This window comes from Cupressus sempervirens, chromosome 3, assembly GCF_028749045.1.
Source record: "Cupressus sempervirens isolate cs-2001-9-10 chromosome 3, ASM2874904v1, whole genome shotgun sequence".
Lineage (NCBI taxonomy): Eukaryota > Viridiplantae > Streptophyta > Pinopsida > Cupressales > Cupressaceae > Cupressus > Cupressus sempervirens.
Window position 1 is genome coordinate 299,235,973 of NC_143120.1, and position 8,187 is coordinate 299,244,159.

The 8,187-nt window shown below is 36.3% G+C and overlaps 1 pseudogene across 1 annotated transcript; it reads right to left on the reverse strand.

Annotated features, from left to right (window-relative positions):
- Nucleotides 1-2,448: 2,448 nt before the first annotated feature.
- LOC149566170 (RAN GTPase-activating protein 2 pseudogene) lies at nucleotides 2,449-7,745 on the reverse strand (annotated as a pseudogene). The gene is made up of 2 exons (XR_016362132.1): nucleotides 7,278-7,745; nucleotides 2,449-4,764 (listed from the first exon to the last, which is right to left on the reverse strand). The product of XR_016362132.1 is annotated as an RAN GTPase-activating protein 2 pseudogene (transcript).
- Between the last annotated feature and the right edge of the window lie 442 nt (nucleotides 7,746-8,187).

The window sequence follows — 8,187 nt, forward strand, 5'->3', positions numbered from 1 at the left end:
TTAGATGAAACTTGAATTTGGTTCTTGCCTCTACAACTGGTCCCTCCTATTCCTGCATTTCCAAAGTGAAGAATTGTGGATGAAAGAAGAGATTAACTGTTAGCTGGTTTGATTTGGGTATACTGTGAGATTCATTAACTGTTATAATTTATAAATGCTTTCAGAGAAAATTCCCAAATTGGAAGCTTCACTCCATAATAAATGAAGACCTGATTTGCATCAAGAAAATTTTATACTATAAGTTAAAGGAGTTGCATCACTGTTTTAGGGAGCAAAACAAAGTTGCCATTCTTTCGCCAATCAGTGGATTCTTTCTAATGTGCCTTCTTTGGAAAGTCATAACTATCCAAGCTTATCGAGGATGATCACTCAGCTTGATAGTGCTCCACCTGTCACCGTAGGTTTTATTTTCATAATAAAAAACTTACTGATATTTTTAATAATATAATTTTATATTTTATATTTTATTGATATTTATACCTTGCATGCAGTATTAGCAAGGCACATGTTGGAATGACAAATTTTGCATGTGTTACGAAACGGATTACCAGTAACTCTTCTTCTAATTACGATCTCCTTTGTGAGTTTAGTGTATGGTATAAGGTGTTTCATCAATGTCATTTGAGATTCTTGTTTGCCTGGTGCATCGACATGCTTTTCAAGAGATTATGGGTGGTGCAACTTTGGGTTGTGTGGCTGAGCACAAGCATCGTTTTTGTAGCTAGGCAAGGTAGTGGCTTGGCTCGTGATTCTCTGTAAAGAGGGAGTTGCCAACCACTGTCTTAAACAGATATTCCGCTGCCCTTAATGCATCTGTACTGCAAGCGGTAAACTTGATTCTGGGTAAAGATGGGATTAAAGAAAATGATGCACTTTGCTTCAGAGCAAATCTGTTAGTAAATTTCAATGAAAAATTGTAGGTCATGGCTCAAAATGAGGAAATGAGAGCAGGCCTAGAAGAGCTTCTAAGATGTCCAAAGGTAAAAGACGAGAATCCAGTTTCTGATATGCAGGTCACAGTGCAGCACCAAGGTGTGCCAGAGGCTCAGGCATAGAAGGCAATGCAAGAGGCGCTAATTGACCTAACCAGGGAAGTGGAGACCCCTAAAGAATTTTTTCAAAATTTACACCTAGTGATCAAGCATATGGTCATTACGCACAATAAGGGTTTAATAGAGGTACTCAGCACTTACACACTCCTTCATATAGGATAAGACAATCCTGTTCACCTGTGAGATGGGCAGAAGTTATAAAATGTTCTGATGGATGATTTGGAGGATCTTCTAGAATCAAAATGGTGAAGGCTAAGAAAGTTGCAGTGTCTGGGAACGGCATTTATAGTCAGGCATTCAATAGATGGAAGACTGCACCAAATAGTGCTGGAGTCACTTACTGGGGTTGGGGTATATCCCAAATAATTTTGCATTATGCATCTGTGGGTGACTTTTGCTTTGAACTCCATGTCTCTTGGTGGCTATGTTGTGTTTTGGTTCATTTAGTGGGATTTGTTGCTGCTTACAGCTTTACTCTCGTGGGCTGAAAGGTCACTGCTTATTGCGTGCTTGCTGGCTCCCTTCATGTTCTTGAATATGATTTACTTATACTTGGTCTTGTGCTTTGCTTAAGGCTGCTGCGCCCAACTGTGATCTATTGATACAGGCCTTGTGTGTGTTACTAAATATTGTACCTCTTGTTTGCCATATACCAGCCTGGGACCTGTAACATAACGCCAGATGCTTATCCAAAAAAACAATTTTTGGATACACAATCAAATCCAGAAATAAATTACATTAGAAATGGACTTTGGAAATCTGGTATTATTAATTTTAAGAAAAATAAGGCATTACAAACACTTAAAGCTTTGCCAATCTGGAACAGGATTTGAGATGAAAGTCACTAGGTTGATATACTCCAGTACTAGCATTGTTCACTTGCCTGGCGATTTAGCTAATGTGCATGAGTTAAAAATTTCCTCAACAATATAACTACTCATTAAAATGGGCTACCAAAGAGGTAATTAAATACACAAAATTGAAAAAACTCTCAAAAATAAAATAAATGGTTAATAATCAATATTAACAAAATGCTGAAATATACCTATTATTTTGTTTACCAGTTTCTTTACAAAAACATCCATGCAAGATTATGTTTAAATCTTGAGTACTTTTTTATTGGAAAGGAAGTTATTCAAATTTGTCAGTTTTCTTCCAGTAAACTCCAGAGAGAAATAACCTTTTGGATCTGCAAACTAAGCACTATCTTTGACCTATCAATGAAAAAAACTCAACAATCCCAAAAATGAATTCAACTGAAGCACTAAACTTATTTCATATTATTCGTGTAAATAGACATATAGATAATGCTATTTATATTAAACAAAACATAGGACGAATAAAAAAGAACAAAAAAAATCACAAGACAGATAATAAATAAGTATTGCAACCAATATTTGAAATCTTAAACACCACACCATTCAGCTTTCAGACAATTTAAGAACGTCACTTACACAGATATAGCTGCTGAGAAGCAAACCCTTTGAAACAGGGCTCTTACACACAAATATATCATCATTAAAGATGATGACAAAATGATAGATATTTTTTAACTACCACAAGTAATGCAAATTAAAGAAACGAGACATAAAACGCATGTCAGTCAACAAATGAAAAATTGGGAATCCTCCGGTTCAGAGTAGAACTCATATATTCAGATTGAGGTAACGCTTGTTCCTAATCAGTAAACAGGAAATGCACTTACCTTTGTTCCCATAAGGGGCTTAACTGTGGTTGTTAAAACTCTGAAAGTTAACCTTAAAGGGATTAAAATATCCAAAATTGTCCTACTGGAGTGCCTACACTAAACATCAGCATTCCATGCTACACTTTCAGGTTCTGAAGTCTCTCCTCTAACAATGTGTCATTATCACTACTTTCCTCTTCATCCCCATTCTCGCTTTCACCTTCATTTTCTTCATCATCACCCTCACCTTCTTCATTATTCTCTTCCAGAGATCCAAGTACAGAAACACCCTTGGTACCTTTTCTCAGGACATTTTTGACAGTCTCAATTCCTTCTTCAGAAATACAATTTCCATCAATATTAAGCAGATTAAAATCAGTCTTGTTTGCAACAGTTTCTGCTGCAGCCTTTGCTCCAATTCCAGTCATACCATTTGTACTCAGATCAAGTTCTTTGAGATGATCGTGACCTTCCAAAAGTGCTTTGCATATAATAACTGATCCTTCATCCTTGAGTTCATTTTCTGATGCAACAAATTTTGTCAGTAAGCTTTTTACAGCAAGGCATTCTGCAAAAGCTGGAGCTGCTATTGGAGTGATTTCATTTCCTGCAATCTCAAGAACACTCAGAGATGGAGCTGCATCTTTGAGGCTGTTGGCAATAGCTATTGCGCCTTTATCCTCAAAATTCAAATAGCTCAAGTACACTTCTGTGAGACCTACGTGTCCAGATATAACTCGGCTCACAGCAACCCCGCCTTGTTTCCCAAACATGTTATCCCTTAAATCGAGCTTTTTCAAACTGTGGCCTTTTCCCAAAGCTCCTGCTAAACTTATACCACCCTGGGTACCTATTCTGGTTGATGAGCATCGGAAATCCTCTAGAGCTATGCATTTTGTAACGAGATCTGAAAGGGCCTCTGCTCCATCATCTCCTGTCATATTGTTATGAAAATGCAAAGTCTTGATCCTTTCAACAGATGGAAGAAGCTCACAAATGGCTCTAGCAGCATCTCCCGAAATACCGTTATTGATGAAATACAATTCTTCCAGTGTTTTCTGAGATTTCAAGAGTGATCGAAAAGCCCTGATGCCCTTCTCTCCCAATGCATTATCTGAAAGATTTAGTGACCTCAGCACACAACCTTCTAAAACAGATGAAAATATTGACATTACCTCAAGGGCCTCAGCCTCAGGCCTTCCAGCAACAAAATCTGCAAGGTCCACATCTGTTAAATTTTTCTGAACACCCATCAAAATTTCTTTTGCAACAGTGGCAGCCTCGACATCAAAACTTCGGTTGCTGAAGCATATTTTGGAATAAGAATTCCCTGGCTCCTTTAATGGCCTTAAGAGCTCTGTGGCTAGGGCTTTATCAACAAATCCCCGTGACCCCCCTGATATATCAAAAACAGTTTCATTAACTTCAACAGTTTCATTCATTTCAACGGCTTCGTTCTCTTCAACAGCTTCCTTCATTTCAACAGCTCCCTTCTCTTCAACAGTTTCCTTCATTTCAACAGTTTCCTTCGAATCAACAGCTTCCATCATTTCAGCAGCTTCCTTCTCTTCAACAGTTTCCTTCGAGTCAACAGCTTCAATCATTTCAACTGCTTCCTTCGCCTCAACAGTTTCAGGGAATGCTTCCCTGGCAATAGGATCTGTTGTTCTGTCTGAACTGGGTCCTCGCTTAAGAGCCTCCAACATTAGTTTGCTCGCCTCTTGTGCATAAAGTTGCACAGTAGATCTACCATCTGCATCTGGGTATTTACTAGCATGATCATTTGCTGCAACAAATGCTATATCTTCTATTCTTTTAGCATCTTCTGCAGCCTCTTCCTTGCTCAGAAGACCATACTTTCTTGAAAAATAGGATTCTGAAGATAGAGTACTGGTCATCCGCTCTACCAGCATCAAGCGAGTGTTATCACTTGGAGGCCACAGTTTGATGGAAAATACTCGCTCTGTGTGATTCTCGGCAGTTGCCATGACCTTTGCCAAAGGAATAATGTTTTGATCCTGTTATCTGCCACAAAATGCCAAAGAAATAATTATTTTGCTAAAAGTATTGTTAATATGGGTTGGTCATTTCTCTTTGCAATAATTATTTTAGTAAAAGTTGTGTAGACAGTGATTTGTCATTTCCTTTGGAATAATTATTTTTGGTAAAAGTTATGTCAATAGTGGTTAGATATATATCCTTGCAATTGTGACAATGGTTCCAAAAATGATTTCGCTGTAGTTTTATTAAACGTTTGGATACTAAGTTTTGGACAACTAATTTTTTAAGGTAATTAACTTGGATACTATAATTTATTTCCTGATAAAGTACTTTGAAATAGCTCCGATACTACTGTTGAATTACTGAAAACAGTGAAAAGTTTAAAACAAGTGGGCTAACAAATGTTGAGTGTAACAACTTAATACTACAGCTCATTTCATCACACTAAGGATTTGCAGGTGAATGATCTTTTGGGTAATAGCTTGGATAATACTCTTGAATTCCTGCCCTACTGATGGGGGCAGTGCAGAAAGTAATTTGAGAAAATAAGTAAGATGAGGTAACTCCTTTGGAAACTAATATTGCTTAAACTTGATGAAGCTTCCAAAATGAATGCGTGTTCAGTGGTATGAACTTTGGGGAGACATTTTCAGATTGTATCTAGAATTACAAATATGCCTTCTCTATCCAAGTTCCTTGTCACAACCAAGAATAATAACATGGAGTCTTCGGCTTTGCTAGCAAGCTTAAAACCAGCATTGCATAAGACTGCGAACACCATTCCCTTCCAGTTATAACAGCAATGCAACAGAGTATACCATCTGACTGGAGGTTAAGAAAAGAAGAGTGGAAACCAGAGAACTCCATCCACAATTTGAGTCATATTATTCTCCCATTCTTTTAGGGCAGCAAATAGGACTGTAGATCACGTTACAAATATTGGAATCTATAGGAGACACTTAAGAAGAATTGGATGTTAGGAATGATATTAGGAACCTAGTCTTGGAAGACTTACATATTTGGGATGAACTCGGAAGCGTGATCAAGCAGAACATCGTTTTATGCTCCAATTCCTCGTGTACTGCACTTTGTTCTTCTGCATATGGAAGAAAATGGTGATACACCATGGAGATAAGCTATTGGAAAATGAAATCAGAGTCATTGTTCACATTTTGACTCCTATAGCTGCCAATTTATAAAGGTGGTATTTGAAGAGAATAAATCAGCCCTTGGAAGAAAACAAATGAATCAGTTGAAAGCTATCTTTCAAATCCAATCTGTTAGATGGAATGAGATAAACTAGACAGCGACTTATTTGTTATTGAAAATCATAAGTAGTGCATTAGGGCACTAATGGATTTTCTTGAAGGTAGACTGACTGATAAACTTGGAGCACACCAAAATAGTTCAGATTATGGCCAGATTTCTCCTGTAATTGAATGGTGATGCCGCAACTATATGAGATCAACAGGGCAAGAGACCTCCGTAACCAAGACAACCAGTAAAACATGAAGTTTAAGAGCAATTTTGATGTTTTCCAGTGCATTTCTGAGTTTTACTTTCCCAGTTATCACTTCTAACAGATGGTTAAGTGCTCGTTCTGATACTAAAAAGATTATTTAATTTTGTTTTCAATAAACTATAAAGTCAAGGTAATGCGAACAGTCTTTCAGGACATTAAGAACATAACCTTTTCATCCATCAGTATTACACACAGGTCTATTCTGATCTGTTGCCTTTTGATGAATTATCCCAGTGACCGTCTTTGTTCAAAACTTTAAACCCGTGTTGCTTGAGAACAAAAAGCTGTGCTCTAGAGGCTAAGTAACCTCGCACCAATGTGAGAACCCAACCCAAGTTCAAATCTCCCTGTATATGTGGAAACTAATATAATACAAGTTGGAATGAGTTTCACGCATTCCTTATAAAAAAGGGGCTTACTAGTACCCGAAAAAGCCATTTCCTGAATATGTTTCAAAAACATATCAGTACTTTTCAGAATATAAAAGGCCCTGACAGCATAAGATGAGCCAAAATATTGGAGAATCTTAAAACCCAGATCCAACTCCCACGAAACAACGACTTGTTATGATTCAACAGAATACGGTATCCACTTGGGAGAAGATTCCTACCAGGAACTCTATCAGATCCAACACAAACGTTTCTAGACCGACAATTTGGAAATAAGCGCTTCAATACAACTCCCAATATTTTGAAAAGAAAGGTTTGGGGCTGATGTTTTTAAACGACAGAAGGATTGACGTATACATAATTTCTTAAGAGTCCCAAACTAGAATGTATGTAATTATGCTGGAAACTCTTGTGATATTCAGTCTTTCCACATGGGTTATCATGTAGTTTAAAGTAACTAGACAACTATATAAAACTGCTAGAAGGAAATCATTCATTAGTCATCACATTTTCACTTTGATTTTTGTAACATAATATTCTTCCATACTTGAATTAGAAAATGAATACGCTAACACCAAAAATGCCAAAGAATTTCACGAGTAAAAGAATGCAACAAGGTATCTTACCCGAATATTGAAAAAACTTTGAAACTCTTTCCCAAATTGTTCAAAGTGATTAAGCCCGCTGTCCAAATGACTGGTGAAACTAAACTAAAAACACAGTGCGAAATTCCTCTAGCAGAACCTATAAACTAATCTAAAATATTCATACAAATTTCTGCAAGAGTAACCCAAAAGCGAGAAGGGTTTATCCAATAGTACGATTGGGTTGATCACAAAACCCGCTCTCCGTAATGGCTACTGCAGCCAAAAACAAACACTTACCCCGATAATATTTCTCTTTCGGATAAATCAAATGAGGGTTACACAATGCAGAACAGATATTGGATGCAAACAAAAGTTTCAAGAGAAACGAGAAGGCACGTAGGGTTTGAAAAAATGAAACATAACTTTCTTATTCGTTTTAAGTTAAACAGCCAATTAATGGAGTTCTTCGGAGACGATAAAACAACAACGACAAAAACAAAACGTGGGTATTATTATTATTAGTTCATCGGTTAGATGTAAATAACCTTTTCATCCAACCAATAGTATGTAAATATATATATATTTTTATTTATTTATTTATTTTAATTTTTTTTGGGCTTATATACAAATTTGTAATGTTCACACATTTATCTATGATTTTAAAATATGAAAAAGCTAATTATCTTTATTGTGATTAGTTGGGAGTAAAAATAGTTAGGAGTAAAATTAATTTTCATTACATATAAATATAGAATTTTCAAACACTTTGCAAATACATTCATTTATAAGAACTCTATCAATGCATTAATTACAACTTTATCTTTTTCACATTTGTTACAAGTGGATTAACTTTTTAAAAAACAATCATTTCTATCTTCCACCTCACAAATGAATGTCTATCAATATCAATTATCACTATCTATTTTTCTTACCAAGTTCAAATATAGAT